Source organism: Haemaphysalis longicornis, unplaced genomic scaffold (assembly GCF_048455015.1).
Source record: "Haemaphysalis longicornis isolate Haplotype H1 unplaced genomic scaffold, Haemaphysalis longicornis Haplotype H1 scaffold_1, whole genome shotgun sequence".
NCBI lineage: Eukaryota > Metazoa > Arthropoda > Arachnida > Ixodida > Ixodidae > Haemaphysalis > Haemaphysalis longicornis.
Window position 1 is genome coordinate 319,809,576 of NW_027526203.1, and position 22,048 is coordinate 319,831,623.

Below are 22,048 nucleotides of genomic sequence, written 5' to 3' on the forward strand. Positions count from 1 at the left end.
GGAACAAATAGCAAACCACCACCACCTCCAGATTTTCGGATTCGAAATTGTTCCCCATGTCACTGAGAATGAGCGTCCCATTCCACTGCTGCCGGCGGTTGTTTTCCGGGATTTTGTTGAACTAGAGGACTAGGTTGAACCCCACAGAGTGCCAAACATTCAATTCTAGCTGCCCGCTAACATGAATAACGAGATAAAAGTGCCCTCGAAAGTGAAAGTTGAAGCTAAATAATGGTCATATAGGCGCCGAATTTGAAAATAGGCATTTATAGCCATTTAGAGGCATTTACGCACAAACGGCAAAAGGGGCAATTATAGGCACTATAATAACAACACAAAGGCCCTTCTTAGCCTCTAACTCACGCTTATATATCACAGTGGGGTGATAGGATCTCAACCAACAAAATCGGAATTTGCCTAAAATACGGTCTCTACTTGTGATATATGCCCCTGATCGCATTTGTTTCCGAATGTGCTTAGGTGTCCGCACTGCTTCCATAACATACTGTTTACTCATTTATATCATTAATAAGACGGCAGCAGCCCTGAAGGGCAACGCAGCTGTCTTGGGGGCTATGTGGCGCCCAAGGACGGAACCAAACGAAACGAAACACGAACATGTAAACATGCACTCGAACGGACGATGCTCAAGGTATTAACTTAATGAGCCATGGTCATGTTCGAAGTTCTGGTTCATTTGTGAGCTCCAATGACCGCTCTTCGTTTAACGCATTTTGTTACAACATTTTGGCCTTGGCCACGAGAATATTGGCTTGTCGAAATTGCGGATGTAAAGGTGCCCTCTCGTACTTTGGCAAAAAGAAAGATTGGCGCGTCGCTGTAAGCGGCATGAAGTAGCGCTTAGGTTTGTCATTTCCTTAATGTGGCGGCCCAATTACTTAATCGATCCACGGGTTAGACAAACTGGCGCAATTCGACAATCCCGCACGGAATCAATAAAGCAGGCTTTTCCACTAATACACATAAGTGGTGTGCACTGAACGACTAGCGATAGCGGGCGCCATTCCCTTCCGTGCTCGTTACAGGCTGAGGCACCAACGCCTCTTTGCCGACACCACGGCTTCACCAGGTCTGTAGCGCAGCGCCTCGGTCGCGTATTCACCCGGAAGCGATTGGTCGTATAAGGCCGGGTCGTATATGAATCGACCGTTAGGGCCGCGCTTCGGACACGCGTGTTCAGATAGTGGCCCGTAACAACCGCTCTTTCCACCCTCAGGGACGCTAGTGGGAATGCAGCACGAGCTTCGGGATTCTTCGGCGCTTTGCTACAACGCTTACCTCGGTTAGACTCTGTAGTTGCATATGAAACGCCTTCGTTCTCCTCCTCCCTGCTCATGCCGGCCCGTAAACATGCTTACGCGACTGCGCCCCTGATTGCAGAGTGCTTTCTCCAGCTCATCAGCAGCTCCGGTGTAACTTGGTATCCTTTCTCAATCCCAAGGGGCCGATGCAAGCCTTCGTGGTGAAGTATTGCGAGGTTATATCCCTTGCCAAGCATTCTTTTTAGTGTAGCTCAAGGTCAAAGCAATTACATTTTCGCAATGCAACTTGAATTTAAAAAATCTGGCGTTATATGATGACCATGTCATTCAACTGGTGCAGCCTTTTCAACCGAAGAAATGGTTTCATTTAATTAATTTTAAGCGCGGTCAATCCGAATAGTTGTTCGGCCGTGGTCTGGAGCGTCCTAATTCTATTTTTGGTATTTAAATTTTAGTGTTTTCAACCAACGGTACTACAGTCTCTTAAAAATGTTTGTGTTTCTTTTCTCTGTGGAGTTGTGCTTACATACATGTTTTAGAGCCCTCATTTCAGTAATGCCGGTAGTTAAGACGAAAAACTTGACCAGTAACTTTCTCCAGCTGTAATGCTCCCTATATATCAGATGAAATTCACAAGTAAGAACAAAATAGTAAAGGGGCCATGAATACGAGATACAACTGTTAAATATGAAAGAACACACCTTCACTAATCCGCTCAACTCAGATCCAGCCCCGAAAGACGCTTTTTACCCGACAAGAAGATACGAAATATTGAAAAACTTTCAAATTTTCTCTTACAAGTCCTCAGCAGTGATGAAACAAGGAAATTCTAATACAGAGTTATCAGTGCATTAGCTGCACGCAGCATTCAAACTAGTGGTACGATCAAAGGAAACCGCAGGCACCACTGCAATAGCGCAGTAAAGTCTCTTGGCGGTGGCTGGGGTAAACGGCCACCAATAAGCTTAGCAAGTCTACGTGATGTCACTGGGGCTGGACGAGAAAGTGACTGGTCAATGGAAGTTTATGTTAAAATTGGCAGTATTGTTATTCGGTCAATAGAGTTCTTTGAATAAAATAAACCAAACCTTTAGTTTGTCTTCATGGCCCCTTTCAGTATTAAATAGCTCAAAAGATTTTCTGCATGCATTCTAAATAAAAAAGACCGTATATCCAGACAAAGCAACCACCGTTCTCGAGATTTTCTTTTCCGCAAATAAAGCAGGTTACTTTAGACCAACATCTATTTCGCTTATACTGTCAAAAGGTTTCGAAAAAAATAATACATTCCCGTTTGAGTGCGTTATTGATGAACCATTCACTTCTTTCGCCTGATCAATACGGTTTTCGTAAAGGCAAATCTACCGAATTAGCCCTGATAATAAAAAAAGAGTTCACTTTAGATGTATTTGAACGAAAGGCTGTCGCACTGGAGTTGTATATAGATTTCTCTAAAGCATTTGATTGCGTAACTCATAAAATACTACTGTACAAATCAGAAGAATAGCGTGTACGTGTGGAAGGCAAACGAACTTCTGGAGCCCTATTTTAAATATCGGATTCCATATGTACGCCACGAACGTGTACACTGAAAAAAAAAAACGTGGGACCACCGTTGTACCTCATGGTGGCACTCTTGTCCCCCTCCTATTCCTGATATATCTAAAAGACATTATCAACCTTCGGATGAAACCCTTTCAATAGCTTATGCGGATGATGCATCAATGATTTTGCGTGGGGTAGACCAAGATAGCCTAATATACAGGGCCAATAAAAGTTTAGAGCAGATCTCTAAATGGTGTGAAGTTAACTTTTTCAAAATTAATACAAAAAATTACTGTACCGAGAAAAGAATACAGCCTTAAACATAAGATCAAGGTTATATTTAAACACAGATAACATTGAAATAGTTAATCATGTTAAAACGCTCGGCGTTACATTTTCTGAAAATGTCACACGGGATTGGCCGGTTGGATACGTATGAAGGTAAATTAAACAGAGTTCCTGGACTGCTAAATAGGAATCGCCACTTTTTTCCTTTGGCCGTAGAACGAGCTTTGTATAACAGACTATTTTTACCCACGCTTAATTACTCTATTTAGTTTGGCCAACTACTTAAAAAAACATGAATAAACTAGCAGTATGTCAAAAACGAGTGATACGAATTGTAGCTAACTCCGCCTACAATTCTAATTCACAAAACATTTTTTCCGCTCATACAATATTACTAGTCGAATACCTTTGCAAGTTTCGTCTGTATTGTACGTATCGGACATATATTCGTACGCGGAATAAGCAGTTCATGAATTTATTTAATCTTGTCAAAATACCCGAGTACAATACCCATGGATTCAGCGTTTTTGATTGATTTTTGGGTTTAACGCGCCGACACAACGCAGGCGATGAGGCGCGCCGTAGTGGAGGGCTCCGGATTAATTTTGAACACCTGGGGATCTTTAACGTGCGCCGAAATCTCGTACACACGGGTGGTTTTGCTTTTCGCCTCCGTCAGAAAAGCGGCCGCCGCGGCCGGGAATCGAACCTGCAACCTCGTGCTCAGGATTCAGCGTTTTTGCCGGACACCCTATTGGTCGCAGTTATAATCTCATAACATATTTCAGTGCTTCTAAATAATCTCTCGTCGTCGGATATTCACATTTCCCCGCCGTCGACTCGTATGCTGCTTACGCATTTTCTTTCTGTTTACTTATCCCAGAATAAGTGAAGCAGTGTTTTTCTCTTTATTTTATTTAACAATACTGCAGGCCACGAATAGGCCTAAGCAGGATCGGTGGAGTTACATTGTGTTAAGACCAATTAAACTATTTCTAGCGGGTAGAAATCATGTAAACAAGGCAGCACGAACTGATTTGAAACATATGTGAGAACTTTTTTTTTGAAATCAAATATTTCACCAGTACATTTCAACATTCTACTGGATGAAAGAATTTTGGGGGGAAAATTATTCCAGTCGGTTATAGTCCAGCGAAAAAATGAATACTTAAATCTGTTAGTGCGCACTGAGATAGGCGTTGTAGTTGCACTGAGAGGTTTTGGAGTCTTGTGCTCTTTTCTTGTTTTCTTCTCTCCTTTTTACCCCTATATCATTTTTATTAAATGAAACGTGTAAAATGCTGATACGTTATGTGGGTTAAATGCTCATTCTTTACTCACAAGCATATGTTGAACTAATTCTTTGAGATGTGTTCAACTTACTTTTCTCTGTTATTATATTTTGTATATGTGTATGTATGTGTGTGCATGCATTTGTATGGATATCTATATGGGTATGTAAAAGTATAAATGTATGTATGTATTGCATTGCCCACAGTTTTCCGAAAATCTGTTATTTATGACGTTATTTACTTTATATTCACTAGTAACTTGCACTTTTTGTTTTATTTTCTTGTTTTTTTCTAAGTAGGAAAATACGTTTCGTATAAAACTGTGTGTACTCCAGATACTGTGTCAAAGCTATTGCATATTTCAAAAATATACCGGGCAAAATAAAATGAGGGTCTTGGGCTCCGTCAAGCTGCAAACGTGCAGCTTTTCCACTTTTCTTCCCTCTCTCTGAAGAGAAAAATACAGATCTGATTTTGATTTGATTTTTGATTTTGATGTCGCTTTATTGCCCATCGACAACTGCGGCATTGGTGCTCCGCTGAATTTTCAGTGAGGAGATCCGACTTGGTCGCTCAGAGCCCGAGGCATTGTGCTCATAAGCGTGACGACGTGGGATCATTTGCTGGCCGCATGCGGAGGTTGTTTTTCTAATGGAGGCAAAAAACAAATGCTGGGTTGCCTGAATGTATCCTGTCTGCCACCGGAAATGCTTTTCAATACATTTACGTGTGCCTGCAGTGTTCAATCGGGAATTTTTTCAAACCGGCGTTGATCTTCGATAATCCTACATAACCGTCACAAGCGCCCTTCCTTTGTCCCTGTGACATGCTGGCGCGCTGGCAAGCAGACACGTTCATGCAGCCGTGTTCCTGAATACGTGCCCCCTAGTGTTTAAAGAGGTCCTGAAAAATGTTTGCCAATACATAGTTGTGCACATTTTCAGATAAATCAATGTTCTAGTAATCACCTCTTCAAAAATTTTGTTAAAGCGATGAGTATATTAGTGAAGCCATTCCAAATCAAAAGAGCGCATTTTCGTTCGCGGAGCATTTCTCCCTCGTTTGGCCTTTCTCCTCGCCCAGCGCTACCGCTCCGTATGATGCCTTGCTTCTTGGTGACGTCTGCAACAACATCTGGTTACTCGCGTCTGCTACTGCGATAGCAGCGCCGCAAGCATCGCTTTCGTAGGGGGCATCTGACTTTCTGTGTTCCGTTTGGACCATTTTAGAGCGCAAGCTCTTAAAGGTCCGCTCCTGTGGTCTCGCGGGAGATCGGTCCTCGGTCCTTGGCCCTCGATGTTAATGAGCGAACGAAGAGGACACCGAAGGTAGGCAAAGATAGAGCAAGCAAGAATGGAGGAGGAAAGGAAAGTGCGAGGGAAATGGCAGTATGCCGTGGGTGCGCAAGACATGTGTGGAAAAAAAAAATCAGCAGTGGCTTAGCTCGGCTATGCCAGGATATACCGAGCGTGAGCTAAGGTTCAGCTGGTTGTTGTTAGCTTTCCTGGTTGTCTAGGATAAGCTTGATTATCATGCTTACTGCTTCTTCAATGACGCACACACGCTATACGCATTATGTGACACATGTATATTTATAAAGCGGCTCCGGCGCCACGTCACCAATCGCCCCAGACCTAAGCTGGTTCCACAGGCGCACGCCGGTGTTGCTGCGACGCACAAGCCATCGCTTCCACACCCGGCCACCCCTCACAAGATCATCCAGTGGGCTGGGCCGCCAAGTGCGGAACGGAGGTTGGTGAAGACGCTGGGCGCGTGGAGTGTGTGAGAGACGCCGGGCAGCGAGCAACGTTCTGTGCGCCGTGTGACATTACTGCTCCTCCCAGTAATATTTTTCAAACTGATGCCAACAGTGACCAATGTCATGACCACTATTGGCGTAGCACGCATGCGGGAAACCATGTTTGTACGCCGCCAAGCGTCTTTTGTTGCTAAGGCGACGCTGCAAAATCGTGTGTCCCTGGTTACGTCAGGCTCCACGAGGTGACGGTACTTGTACGTGCTGGCGCCCGATAAAGCACAGCACACGAAACAGCAAGGGCTGTTTCAAACGCGTGCAACTTCGTCGTGATGAATCAAGTCGCGCGCGTATGCTAGTGAGAACTGATCGCCCCTTCAAGGTCTGTCACCTTTTTAAGAACAACAGAAATATTGTTGCGGAAATTTTTCCCATTCAAAGCCAAAGTCAAGTGATTTGTTCAAAGGGCGCTTGCGATTCGCCAGCGCTCGTGCCGACTGATGAGTGTAAGCACGCACGGCTCGGGAGCCGGCCGTCCTCACATGCAGTAGCTGCTACGCTACCATCGTATCTCAATCGGAATACGCGGGAATCATTTCTTCAAAACCATTAGTTTCTTTTTTATTCAACCAGGAATTAGAGAGCACCTTTGTCGACATCCGTGGTCGTTGGCGACGGCAGCGTCGGCCTCTTGTGCACCGTGTCGCTTTGGTTCGCACACAATGTGAATGCGATTAACAATTAATCGGTTGACGCCACGGCCGAGAATAGGGTTGAAACGGGACAGACGACGCACGCGTGTGTTTTTTTTTTCTCTGCGAGATGTGGGCGCAATGTGGGCAAGACGCGAGGCACAGCGGGCACAGAAATGGCAGTTTCCAATGTTGCCAATCGAAGAAATCACCCGCTAAACTTTTCAGTGAATACCATGTTTATTCGTGAATCTATCAACCCATCCACCCAACTTCACCATATTTGCTGCCTTGTTGGCGAGTAGATCTTTTCAAGCGAAGCTTGTGTTGGCTGACGCGCTGTCCGTGGTGGCGCACGACAAAACGCGTTGCGGCAAAGCCAGCGTTATCCACGAGCTCTGCGGCTGCAGCTGTTCGCACCTGGAGCGGGAGCACGCGCACACACGTGTCGCGTTATACAAAGACACACACAGCGTCTTCGCTCGCGTCACGCCACATCGCAGGTGCGGTCGCTCGCTCACTTCGGGCAGTTCATCTTCTAGCGTAGCATGGGTATGCCGTGCGCGGCTCGCTCCGCGGAAGAGCGGGCAGCTATTGAAGAACGTAAATGTTCCCGATAATCGCAGAAGGGTCTACAGTAACTTATACCAAACATTGGCGTTCAGGCGAAGCTCAGCAAAATGAAAGGGATTTGTTTTGGTTGATCGATGGTTTTGCGTTTTCATTCCGGTCTTTAGGTTTCGATTTTGGCAGAAGGGTTTTCATTTTCTTTTTGCGGTCATTACGTTTCAAATCTGGCCGTTTTTGTTTTCACTGAGGTCAAACTTCGCGTGCGCCCCTGTTTCCGGAAAGAAGGAATTCGTTAACTTTAACTGGTGAAGCAGAAAGAAAGCTTATGCCAGATGTGTGTGGCACGACAGTGCTCTTGAATGGCTTGGGATGAATGCCACTGAGCGGCATGCTATGCAGGGAAACAAGCACATCCAGCAAACGGTGTACTGGTGCGGTGCCTGGTCCAGCAAAACCTAATCATCCGAGCAGTCAACGACAACAGCCCGCGTTCGCAAGGAAAGCATTAAACTTCATGGAGGAGAAGGAGGAGCAGAACTTTATTAACAGTGAAGTCGAGCGTGATCGTGGGCGGGGCCCTCAGTCCAGGACTCCGTTGGTGCGGCCTGCCGTCTTCGCCCCTTCACCGAGCCAAAGCTGCTTACTCCGGTCTGAGCTGGCAAGCTCACTCTCCCACTGCTCGTGAGTTGCGTTAGGGATTGGATGAATATCTGGGTTTGACTGGCATGCCCAAATCATATGTTAGAGCGTAGCTGGGCTGCCGCAGTGTCGGCACAGGGGATAGTATAATGTGGGGTGGATGGCGTGTAGCCGCGTGGGGTGTGGAAATGTGTTAGTTTGAAGCCTTCGAAGGGTGACTTGTTATTATTTTGTTAGCTGTTCGGCCGGTGGCGGGAAGGTGCATCGTGTGAGCATGTAGTGTTGGGGGATGTTGTATGCGATGAGTGCATAACTAGTCCTCTCATCATCCTCTGACGGTGCCCGGCGAGCAAGTTCTCGGGCGTAAGCGTGCGCCGCTGATTGCCGCGAAGAGACGAATGAGCAGGTGTCCAGATAATCTTGACTGTTCTCTGGGGGGGGAGGGGGGAGGGGGGGAGGGGGGGGGAGGGGGGGGGTCGTTCGACACGCCACTTGTGAGTCCGTAATGATGGTCGTGGCTTGGGTGTGCGTTATGGCTAGTGCGAGCGCCACACCTTCTGCTTCGAGGATGGTGCACTTGCGAAGGGTGACACTTGTAATAAGAGCAGTGGGGGTGGCGATGACCCCTATTTTGGTGTTCGCGCGCGCGTAGTCCGCCGCGTCCGTGAAGACTGCCGTATTCGAGTTGCCCTATTGTCTTTCGAGGACTAGCGCCCTGGCCGTTCTTCTGCCTTCGTGATGCTGGTGGCTCATGTTCCTTGGCAGTGGTAGAACGTTTAGCTTGGATCTCATATCCCAGGGTATGTCTACCGTAGTATCTGTTTCTGTTGGAGACACGAACCACATGTTCGAGAATACTTGGCGTCCTGTGGGCGCAGTACTTAGTCGTGCTTTTTGGGCGTTCAGGTGCGCCTCCACCCAGCGCCATCAGGCGAGCGGTAGAAGTGCTGGTCAGAAGTGCTTGGGCTTGTTTGTAGGCCTTGCGTATGATGGTGTCAATCTTTCGGCGTTCTGTTGCCAGGAGGGTGGCGTAGGGAGCGACGTACGTTACTCTTGAAATTACGAAGGCTTGGACCAGACGCAGCATGTCCTGTTCCTTTATGCCATTATTTTGGCTGGAAATGCGCCGAAGCATCCTGATGATTGGGGCGGTGGACGAGTCCAGTTTTTTTATTAGTTGGGTGTTTTTGCAATCTGCCTGATATATCATGCCGAGTATTCTGATGGTTGGGGTTAAATGGATCTTGAACCCCTCCAACGTGATATAGATGTCCGCGGTTGTATCTCGGCGGCGTTTTTGCACCATGACAAGCTCCGATTTCTCAGGTGCGCAGGTGAGACCACACCCTTTGGCGTAGGCATTCACCACGTCTGCAGCCTGTTGAAGGCTGTCCTGCATTGTTCCTGCCGACCCTTTGCTTACACAAATAGTGATATCGTCGGCGTAAATGCCGTGCTTAATTTCCGGGATTTTGTTCAACTCTTTGGCAGGTTTATCAGGGCTATATTTGGCAGGTATATCAGGGCTAAGGCTACGCCGCAAGGCTACGCCTTGCGGCGTAGCCTTACTTCCGCATGTCAAGGGGTCGCAGGTCACCCACCTTGATGGAAGTTGCCGGTCTGTATGGAAGTCGAGAACGTATCCGTACATTTTTTTCGTCGCAGCCGAGGTGACTGAGGTTCGTTAGGATGGCGGCATGAGCCACGTTATCGAAGGCCCCCTTGAGATCTAACGTGAGGATGGCCTTGGGCGTGGTCTTCCTGGCCGATTCGAAGATGTTTGTTTTCAGTTGCAGTAGGATGTCTTGTGTTGAAAGGTGCGGACGAAACCCGAACACCGTATGTGGCATTTGTTCAGTCCTTTCTAAATATCTATGCAGCCTGTCTAGAACAACGTGCCCCATAACCTTCACAACGCAGGAGGTGAGGGAGATCGGGCGGAGGTTGTCGACGCATGGCGTCTTGCCCGGTTTTAGTAGAAATCTCACCTCTGCCTCCTTTCATGCAGTCGGGAGGATGCTGGCCGTCCAGCACTCAATCATTGATTAATTGATTGTAAGGGTTAACGCGCCGACGCAACGCAGGCGATGAGGCGCGCCGTAGTGGAGGGCTCCGGATTAATTTTGACCACCTGGGGATCTTTAACGCGCGCCGAAATCTCGTACACACGGGCGTTTTTGCTTTTCGCCTCCATCAGAAAAGCGGCCGCAGCGGCCGGGAATCGAACCCGCGACCTCGTGCTCAGCAGCGCAACGCCTTAGCCAGTCAGCCACCGCTGCGGGGAGCACTCATTCATGTAGGAGGTCAGAGCACCGATGGAAGCGTAGTCTAGGTTTTCCAGGGCCTTGTTGGTTATTTTGTCCATACCCGGTGAGGTGTTCCGCCGGATCTTAGCCAAGGCCGCCCGCACCTCAGCCATTGTTATTGGCTGATCAAGAGTAGAGTTCGGAGATCCAGTGCATGTCGGTGCAGGATCCTTGGGGGTGGCCTCGAAATATTTGTTCTTCAGGGTACACATGAGGTCTTTTTCAGAGCCTGGGTATTGGCGTATGATAGTCCGCATGGTCTTATTAGTTCTTCCTCTGCTCTTGGTGGGGTCTATAAGGCATCTAAGAATGTTCCATGTCTTGGAAGTGGTGAGTATTCCTTGAAGCTGTCACACATGTTTAGCCAATTCTGGCGGCTGAGGTCCGCCGCGTACTGGGCCGCTTCCTCGTTTAGTTTGGCGATTCTTAAGCGAAGCTTCCTGTTATGTCTTTGCTTCCTCAATCTCCGGAGTAAGCTGCACGGGGATTCCCAGAGATGAAGCAAGTTATTGTCTACCGCCGGTATTTGATCAGACATTTGAATTTTCTTAGTGTGGTGCATAATGTAGTTGCATGATTCTTCGGTCCACGCGCGTATGCCGTCTATCGTGTTGGTCTATGCTTGACTTCTCTTTTTCCTTATCGCGTCCCAAGCTGTTAATTTCGCTTCTCCTATTTTTCTTCTGCAGTACGGCCCATATACTTTGGTCTCGATGATCATGTGATCACTGCCCAAGTTTTCTTCACGGCTCCTACAGCTGACATTGGAGACGTTTATGTTAACGTGAGATTGGGGCAGGTATCTCTCGTTGGGCTGGTGCCGATCCCAGTGGGCGTGAATGGGTCAGTAGTAAGGGATAGATTCTCTTCGTGTGTGATATCGGAAAGTTCCCTGCCTCGTTTGGTTTGATAGGTGTAGGCCCAGCCTTGGTGCGCGGCGTTAAGGTCCCCAGCAATGACAAAGGGGCTAGAGCCCACAAGACTCTTCGCCCGCCGAATGATATCCGCTACCCCGGGGCATTGCTTTTCGGCCGGCAATAGATGTTCAGAATGAAAATGCATTGAGATTTTTTCATGCTTTGTGGAACCAGTTCTGTTAGGATATTATGATGAGTGGTTGTTTTCAGATGGTGTTGAATCGCCTTGATGTCTTTTAGAATTAGGGTGCAGGCATCGTTCCCGTTTGGGGTGATGTGGGTTGTGTATCTGGGAATTTTTGCATGTTGGTTCGTTGCTTGCAGCGCTATTACGCCGGGGGGATCAGATTGGCTATCTACATATTGTTGTAAGTCCTCCTTCTTACGCTTAAAACTTCGACAATTCCATTGCCAGATTAGTAGTGAGGATCGTGCATTCTTCTAGAAGTTAGTCATCATGAGTGGTGGCGTAGTTTTCGGCCATCGTGTCGTTCTGTCCTGGGCGTAGGTATGGTTTCTCCCTTCTTCGGTGTCGGACGGTGCCTGCCGGGTGCTGAAGTTCTAGGCGCTCGAATCTGGTTTGTGCGCCCTGCATTTGTCCCGACAGCTGTGCAACTTGACTCCCAACTTGTCCCAGCTGAGTAGAAATGGACGTCAGCTCGTCCTGAACGTGGGTGGGGAGTTGCTCGAGAGTGGTCTGTAATTCTTCTTTTGTTATGTAGCTTGGCGGTTTTCCTCTTGCATGGGTGACGCTTGTTGTCGCCTTCGTCACGGAACCAATAACGGCACCTCTTACACAACCCATAACGGGTTGTGTCAGAGGTGCCGTGATGGGTTCTACTGAGACAGTTTCAGGGAGTGTACCCTGTTGTGTTTGTGTGTTTGGCGCGGATGTTTTCTTGAGTTGTTGTGTCATGAGGGATTTGAGTGATTGAATTTCGCCCCTGAGTGTCCTGATTTCTTGTTGCAGTTTATCCCATTCGCTACACTGTGGAGTCGACTTACGAGCAGTGGGAGACAGATGGATGCCCAGCTCACCTTGTTGCGGTCAGTGTCGTTGTCCTGCCACTCTCGCTTCTCCCCTTCTTGTCTGAACTTTGACTGGGACCGCGAACGGCTCACCTGGAGTCGTACGGTTGATCTTGACTTTGAGCGCCCGGCTGGCTTACCCCCCCGGGGTAAGCACCCCCTCCTCTCGGTATGTCATGCAAGACGCCCTTGAACCCTGGGGGAATAGACCGTAATGATTAACTTAGAAACACTTGCCTTGGATGTTGAGCTGTGTGATGTCAAATTTCCTTGCTGCGAGTTCGTCAGGTGTGCTGACGGTCGCGATGTTTTGGTCGTAGTCTATTCTGATCTTGATGCTTGCTTGCTTCCATGAGAGTTGAGCGGCGTTGAGTAAGCTGTCGAATATCGTTGCCGCTTGATATCTGCTGAAGTCAAGACGCTCCATGGGCCTGATAACCATTTTAAAGTCATTTTTCGGTAGTGGTGGCGGCTTCGGGGAGACGCGAGGCTTAGCTATTATTGCTCCCTGGGAGGTAGTTGCTGTGGGACAAAGCTTTGCTTGGTCTCCCTCCAGTCCGTTCTTGTTCTTGTGTCTCTTTAACTTACTGACTACTTCGATCCAGTTGCCATGGGAAGTCCCTTCGTCGTCTCTCTCTTGGTTATGCTGATTCACCTCCATGGGCGTCTCTTGCAGTCGATCGGTCTCCGCCGCCATGGACGCTGCTGCGTCCACGAAAGGAGCTGGCGGTGCCATCGGGAGCCACGCCTGAGCCGGCGTGCACCAAAGTAGGCTTAGCTCGCGAGCTCCCGCTTTGAAAGTTGAGATGGCCGTAAGTTCATGAAATCTACCTTTACAGCAACAATATTGGGTTCCCCGAGGTCCTCGCGATGTTGTGCGGGTGGTCAGATGGTTCTTTTTTTTTTTAACGCAGAGCATTTCAGCAACTCACGATGTCACCCGCGTTGTCCCGTCGTAGTCCGCACCGTCGTTGTCCGCACCCCTCCCCCTATACTGTAAAAAAGAAAATACTATCCGGCGCCTGGTTTCGATCCCTCGACCCTGCAGGTGGAACGCAATGTACATGGTGCTCTACCCACTGCGCCACAAAGCCGACACAGAATGGGATGCTACGAACGCGCCTTATATCGTTGACTCATTCAAATTACTGCTGAGGAGCGCTCTCTCATCAGCAGTTGCCACAAGTGCAACAACATTAACGTAACGCAAACTACTTAACGTCGTGCGCCCCCTGAAATGCTCTGCATTTGATCGTCGCGAGGGGGATGTTTCACTGCGTCGCCATGCGAACAGTTTGCCACGCTTTAGTTTCAGTTCTTTCTTTGCTGGGGTGCCGACGAGCGGCGCCACACCCTCGCACTTCGCCGAGGGAGGATCCGCGGCGGGGGCGAGAGATGGCGCTGGCGTCTCCGCGGCCGCGTCTGCGGCCTCCGCGGGCACCGGCCCCGGCGCGGGGTCATCGTTTACTCCTAGACAGAATGCCCAGCACTCCTCGGTTTCTTCTGCTCGACGCCAAGCATTTCTTTCTAACCTTGGGTGACATTCGCTGCACGCGCGTCTTTTTGCATAGGAATCGACGCTTCAGAGGAAACATATTACGTTATCCGGGATGCATTCTATCGGACCAGGTCGCACTTTTAAAATTATTCTTCTTATGAAGGGCATGAATTGGACATTCAAGGCGACCGGGGATGGGAGGGGTAGTGGGACAGATTGGAGGGAAGGGAGAGCGCCAAATGGACCTCAAGACCGAGCAGGTTGGAAGGAGTGAAGAGGTGGCGGGGTGGAAGAATAGAGGCGGATAAGGGGAAATGAAAGGGATTAGTTCTCGAAAAATATTTGGGGGGGGGGGGGGGGTATCAGGACTTTTCCGCGATTTTGATGCGTTCTTCGCAGAGTCTGAAGGAAACCAGGCTTATCGACGACGATGATGATGACGATCCTCAGCTTCATGGAAGCATCGACCGTGAAGTAGCTTTTAACCTATATTCCTTTATTTATTCCGTGTTGCCCCTAAGAAAAACAAACTTGGCCACCATCTTTACGAAGAAGGTGCTGTTCTTAAACTTCATGTACACAGTGCAGAAGCCGCCGGTACAGTCGCACTCGCTGTACATGTTGTCCACTGTAGTCGCGAGGCACTCGTCAAAGTTTCCCAGGTTCTCGAGGGTGCCCGTCAGCAATCCCGATGCCTCCTTGCCCGATGCGTTCACCACTGCGGGGAGGAGAATGGCACGCCTCTCGGGAGACAGCCACTCGTTGCCGGAACATTGATTCGGTGATTATTTGCTTCACACTTCATTCCCATACTTACTGCACCTACGATTTTTGTGTGTTTCTCATTATTATTTATACGTTTTCTTATTCTAGGTCGTACTTCGCGTTATTCATTGACGTTCTCACAACCATAGTTGAAGCACACTTTTCGGTCTCCTCGCTCTCATTTCACAGGCGGCTCAAATGCTCCAGAAATAAGCCCGTGCGTACGACTTAATGGAAATAAGGGAATCTAAAATGGGGTCCTTGAACGTGTCTCCACCCGTTTCACAAGGGGGCACTGCTTTCCACAGGCAAAATGCAATAAACAATTCGAAGCTTCACGGTGAAGTTATCGGTGGTACCCTCTGGCTTATGACGGAAGTTAGGGGGCTCAAGTCGTTTTTGTCTAAAGCACTCGAATTAAGTGTGGCTTCAGTCATCTGCCCGAACGCGACCGTTTGATACTCGACTGCATTCAAAAGAACTTTCGCATAAATGATTCGTTATATAAGCTCCTAAATTCTAGTAAATAACCCTAAGCTGCCCCCGCGAGACATGTTTGTTTTCAATGCATCGGGGTAGCGTTCTGTTTGCTGGCTTATGAGCGAAGACCAATGCTCAGCGCTGCCTAATCAGTGCGTCGGCTTTATGTTTATTAATGAGCTGTCACGAACGCTCAACAGAGCAGCTTGTAATCCCCTCGCAGCAAGCAACGTGAATCGTCAATCGCATCACAGAACAAGAAAAATTGCATAGTTCTTTTCATTTCGTTCATTCCAAACGCTTGCATGAGTTTACGTTATTTGTGCGCTCCGTGTCCTTTTCTAATTTTTTTATATCATCATGCAAAGTCCCTGTTAGAGGATTAAAGATACCTCGGTCGTTCACAGCTCACTCGTACGGACAACTGCTTCAGGATATTCATTTTCAAACAAACAAGCTCCCGTTATGGACACGGAGCGTATGTGTATGTATGGAGCGCGGTCCATAGATGTGCGAATGCATGAAGGATTACGCAAGGAAAATACGAAACAAAGCAGACAACATTCTCTGGAGCACACTAAGGTGACTTCTTTACAACCACTCTCAGTCAGTTAGCGACCACCCCCAGATGTCCTTTTAAAGTGATTTTAGCCGAAGCCGCTATTAAGATAAAACAAAGAATGAATAGTGGCAAGCTAGAAATTCTTGTGAGCAAACCCAAGGAATAGTATCTCTGCCGGTTACTTCGAAAAATAAGAAAGAAAAAACGGATAAATGACTATCCATAAATACTTTTGTAGGACTTTTTTTGGTTTCACGATCTTTTTGCGAGTAACAAAGGGTCGTTGTCGAATTGGAGATCACCTTGATAATAAACAAAGTTACCCTTCATCTTCGGAGTGAAGTTGTATTAGTGTGGAAGTGTAATACTTGACGGGTACGTGGCATAACGGTCATGACAAAATGTTAGCATAAAGCGTGCGTCCAATTTTGCGCAGTAGACATTTGACGTCGCTTTTGAACTTTGTTTTACAGCCACAAAATTGCCTTGAAGGAGTACTGACACGAAATTTCAAAGCTGAGATAACTATGTAAAATGCTTCCTTTTTATCAGGAGATATCTCCCAGCAAGTTTCAACAGCAAACGTTCGGCATAACATTTTTTAAATCCACTTTAATTTTCGCCCTCACGAGAAAGCTCAGAGCGGGGCGACATGACATCATCTGCTACTTGCCCCAAACTGCCTACGTCGGGGCTCCCGTGACGAAGCCAACGCGCTGGCTGTGGTTGGCGCGCACTGCTCCGGCGTGTGTACACGTCTGGTTTTGAGCCTGACGTCACGCTGTCCGGGCGCGTGGGGACGGTGAAGACTTCGGCCGGTCTGGGTGCGCCCAGAGCGGCAGCGATACGGCAAAAATGGTTACGTCACGTGATAACTCCTGTCATGGCGGCCGCTCGGCGAATAAACGACGCCGTAAATTAATGCTTACGGTGCGCTCGACCGTCTAATGTGTCATTCTATGATAAGTGGGCTGGTAGGCACGCATAGCAACGAAAAACAAATGACGCCCACCTCCCCTCGCGGGAACCCTGGTGTGATGCGACGCTGAAGGGGGTTCCATTGGCGTCGCATCAAGCAATCGTCGGGTACTGCAAGAGAGCAAGCGCAAGCGCAAGCGCGGACGACTGTCGACTGAGAGACCGGCTGGAGCGCGGCACTCCGTTTCTATGCGCAGCGCACCTGAAGGAGAGGAGACCGCGGAGAGAGTACTGCACATGCGCACAGCGCGCAGCGCCGCGCGCAGCGCCGCCCACTGGCGGAGTGAGAGTGCGCTGCGCCACGCGCCTGCAGATGTTGAGAGCGTTCGCTATCGGAGAGAGCAGAGGGGTGAGCGGAGGAGAGACGCAGCTGTGCAGAAGCGGACGCCGACGCACTCAGGACAGGGCCGCCGGCAAGAGATGCTCCTCTCAGCGTCGCATCTAAAACGTAACACGAAAATTTAGTGTCAGTACTCTTAAAGGGGCACTGACACAAAATTTTGAAGGCGAGATAACTTCGTACATAGATTGGTGGGAACACATATACATCATCTGCAAAATATCAGCGGCGAATACAGCCTAGAACATATTTAAAATCAATTTTAAGGTGTGCGAAACGCAAACGAGCAGCCAGCAGAGGACCACGCGCAATCGACATCCCGAGGATATTGTGTAAATAAACAACATCCAAACACGTCACGAGTTTGCGTTCGCCGCTTCCGTAATGCCGGCATTTTTCGCCGGCTCGCCCGGCTCGCCGCTCCAATCGGAGGGCCGGAGGGCGGAGCTTCTGCTCTCGAGAACGAACGACCCGATCGTTGGCGGCGGAGGCGCCGTGATTTCGTCAGCTCATCGGGCAGCTGGCCGCGACCAAAAGTTCTACAGCGATTCCAGGCACTCTGTTTCTATTACTTTTTATTACCATTGGATGCGAAAACACACCGGAGGCACGAAAAGCCCACTGAGCAAGCCGCACGGTCGCTGTGCAGGCGGCGGCCACGGCCGCGAAGTGGCCCAGGCCGGCGCAGGTAGCTCGAATGATATCTTGTTACCGCTGCACGAAATTGCCCCCAAGTCCCGACCATGGTGGCTTACATGAGAAAGGAGTTAATGATGCGATGGCGGGTTGCATTAAAAACTGTCATCTGCACCGCTTACGAGAGCGGCACTCGAATATCCGCTGCAGTGCTAAGCCGAACACATCTTAGGCGGACCTGTAGGCAGACCGGCCGGATGCTCCCAGCGCGCGTCTTGCCACCCACCGTCTCGAGCGTCGCTTGTCGTTCTTTAGCCGCGGTAGCATTTGCACTCGCAGCGCCTGCGTCACATCCACGGTCGTTTTTAAATGCAGAGCATTTCAGTAACTCACGATGTCACCCGCGTTATCCCGTCGTAGTCCGCACCGTCGTTGTCCGGACCCCTCCCCCTACACTATAAAAAAGAAAATACTATCCGGCGCCTGGTTTCGATCCCTCGACCCTGCGGGCGGAACGCAATGTACATGGTGCTCTACCCACTGCGCCACAAAGCCGACCCAGAATGGGACGCTACGAACGCGCCTTATATCGTTGACTCATTCAAATTACTGCTGAGGAGCGCTCTCTCGTCAGCAGTTGCCACAAGTGCAACAACATTAACGTAACGCAAACTACTTAACGTCGTGCGCCCCCGGAAATGCTCTGCATTTGATCGTCGCGAGGGGGATGTTTCACTGCGTCGCCATGCGAACAGCTTGCCACGCTTTAGTTTCAGTTCTTTCTTGGCTGGGGTGCCGACGAGCGGCGCCACCTCCTCGCACTTCGCCGCGGGAGGATCCGCGGCGGGGGCGAGAGATGGCGCTGGCGTCTCCGCGGCCGCGTCTGCGGCCTCCGCGGGCACCGGCGCCGGCGCGGGGTCATCGTTTACTCCTAGACAGAATGCCCAGCACTCATCGGCTTCTTCTGCTCGACGCGAAGCATTTCTTTCTAACCTTGGGTGACATTCGCTGCACGCGCGTGTTTTTGCATAGGAATCGACGCTTCAGAGGAAACATATAACGTTATCTGGGATGCATTCTATCGGACCAGATCGCACTTTTAAAATTATTTAATTAAGCGCCTCACGAGATCAGTACGTAGGGGCATTCGCAGAAACTGCCGTCGATGCGGATTCGACAGTGCTACGGCGGCTCTGCTCTGTGATATCCCTACGACGGTCACGTGGTCAGCTTTGTTCACACAAAATCCATCCTTCCGCGGCACCCGCTGAAACCGAAACTGCGACTGGCCGCATTGAAAATGCCTCTAATTAAACAACCGTCGCACGCTGAGGCAAATGAGGTTTCTACAGGTTATAAGCAGGTCACTAGCTACTTATCGCAACAAAAAAAAAACAAGATGCAAAATTTTTGTGTCAGTACCCCTTTAAGCATTTACTGCGCCTACGTTAGTGTGTGGACCATTTTCGCACGCGTAAAAAACACCGTAGTCAGTAGTGAAGATCAAAGCCAGGCTGCCATTTCTAATTAAAGGTGCAAAAACAACATCTAGACGCTCTCTGACTCCACGCAACAGTGAGACCTTTGCCCGCTAGTTTTCTGAGGTTCTCCCTGTCACTCCGGCCCAACGAGAAAAATGCGTAAACAGTCTGACGCTTGCGAATATACGGTCTGCATGGCTGTATCAACAGCCAACGTAAAGCGCCATCGTGTAGGAGCTGCACGTAGGCCTACGTTGTTCTGTTCCATGGGTTCTTCGTTTCTGGGGACCAAAAACGTGGAGTTATGGACAAATGAAACACGATCACGAAAATATGAACCGTGACACGCAAATAGCGCGATTTCTTTCCATGCAATTGAAACTGACGCGTCGCCTAATTGGAATAACGATGTTGGGAAAGGTGGCTTTCTAACTTAACCAAGAGTGCGCCATTATTGAACCGTATTTTCAATTTTGCGTTTTGTGGTTAATGTTTTCTTGTTCGCATTTCATTTCTACATGACTGTACACAAGACCAGAGGTCGGCGAACTCACTCATGAGTCCACTCACTCAGACTCATTTGGACTCAAACTCACGCGTGAGTTTGAGTTTGAGTGAGCGCGAGGCTAGTATGGCATGGTGAGTTTGAGCTTGAGTGAGGTTGAGCCGAGTGATCCCGACTGAGTTTGAGTCCGATTGAGTTTAGTACGCCTGAGACCTAGTGAATTCTGAGTCCATTTTGAGTTCTGAGTACATTTTGAGTTTGAGTCCATTTTGAGTTCTGAGTACATTTTGAGTTTGAGTTCATTTTGAGTTTGAGTCCATTTTGAGTTCTGAGTACAATTTGAGTTTGAGTACATTTTGAGCTTGAGTACATATTGAGTTTTGAGTGCATTTTGAGTTCTGAGTACATACGAGTTTTGAGTCCATTTTGAGTTTTGAGTACATATGAGTAGCCTAGCAGGCAGCTATGGTTGGCTGTTAAGTTTCATGAGTGGCTGTGGGCTCGGAATGCAGGTTAGCTGCGGGTATGGCACCATTCGCGATCCGCGTGATCGGTTGGGAGGGAGGGGGTGTCTGATTTTTTTTTACTTTCTTGTTGAATTTTCATGACCCTAAGCAATTTCTGTATACCAAGTTTTCGCGGCTGGCGCGTGAGTGATAATTGACTGGTGAGGTCATAAAAAAGGGTTGTCTTAACTTTTCCTCCTGATGGATCCACTAAGAGGCTGGGAAAGGGTGGTGGGAAAGCACACTGCGGTGCTTGCGTGCTTGTTGTTCGCCTGCTACTGTTAACGGCTTGATATACTAGGGGTCACAAAGCAAGAGGTGAGAGCCGGGGGGAAAAGGGGGCGGGGGCTGTCCCTTCGGCTGTTTCAAATGAATTAGCTGAATTGACTGGGCAACGCCCCTTTAGACAGAATAATGACTGCATTAGGTTGGGGGAAATGTCAAACTGATGACGCTAAGGCGTGTAAGGTATCAAATGAAAGGTCCCGATTAGCGAAATCACGCGGGGTAAATAAAAAAATGCTTCCTGATTGCAGGGAATCAGGAAGCATAAGGGCATCTGGTGAATCAAATTCAAGGTCTCGATGTGGGGAATCATTCGGGACAAAATGAGTATGGTTATATAAGGACGTAGTCATGGTAAGTCATAGATTCGGTTAAAATTTAAGTTCATTGCGCTAGGGCGTGTGGCGTATCAAATTAAAGGTCTCGATGAGGGTAATCACGTGCTTCCTGATTATTATCATGACATACTCAAGGTGGGTCATAAATTAGGTTAAAATTCACAATGACATCACTGGGTGTGCGGGGCATCAAATTGAAGGTTCCGATGAGGGAAATCACGTGGGACAAAAACGCGGTATGGCTATATCATGAGATAGTCATGGTTAATCATTGATTGGTTTAACATTCAAATTGATTCCGCTGGAATGTGATGGGTATCAAATTAATGATCTTGATGAGCGGAATCACGTGGGAGAAATACAAAAATGCTTCCTGGTTATAACCATGAGATAGTCATGGTGACTCTTATATTGGGTTAAAATTCGACGTGACCCCTAGGGCGTGTAGGGTATCAAATTTACGGTCTTGACGAGGGGAATTCCGTGGTACAAATAAAAAAGGTTTAGTGGTTCTAATCATGAAATAGTCATTATGAGTCATAGATTGGGTTAAATTCAAGGTGAGGCCGCTAATGCATGTGGGGTGTCAAATTGAAAGTTTCAGTTAGGGGAATCACGTCGGTCATTTAAATAATGCGTCCTGGTTACAGTCATGAGAGTCATGGTTAGTTTGACTGGTATGAATTCCATATGATCCTGCTAGGGTGTGTGGGGTATCAAATTTAAGGTCTCGTCGAGGGGGATCACGTGGGACAAATATAAAAATGCTTTCTGGTTATAGTTATGAGGATATAGCTAATGGTATATTTCTTTAATTGCTGGGTAGGGTTTAATCAAAATTCCCTATCAACCCGTAAGGCAGTTGTGTTATACACAGGCGAGGGCTTGTCCAGAGATGTCCATCAATGCGGTATATAGTAATAAAAATATTGGTGTCTAATTGCTGAATCATCGAGGCAGGATGGCATGGGGTAAGAACAAAAGCCATGCCAAGCTCTCGAACTTAAATCACAAGACTCAAAAACTCTCTGCTAATAGCTGTCATTCAAACGTTACTTCCTCCATTTCCCCGTGTCCCAACAAACAAGCAAATATTTCGACACCTATGGTGTTGTGTAAATTGTGGACGACCATAGGTAACAGGGGGCATCAGAGCTCATCAGAAAGGCGAATTTCACATTTGTTTATGAATAAGCCTTGCGGCCGCGTTTCGTGTCCGTAATTTCCTTCCCACAGTGCACTAACGTGCACTCGAATCCAGAATTGGCCAATACATGTGAGACATTAACTCCTTGCTAGAGTGTAGGAGATAGAGAGGCAACAGAGCCACCAAGACATAAACAGACATTGCGACTGA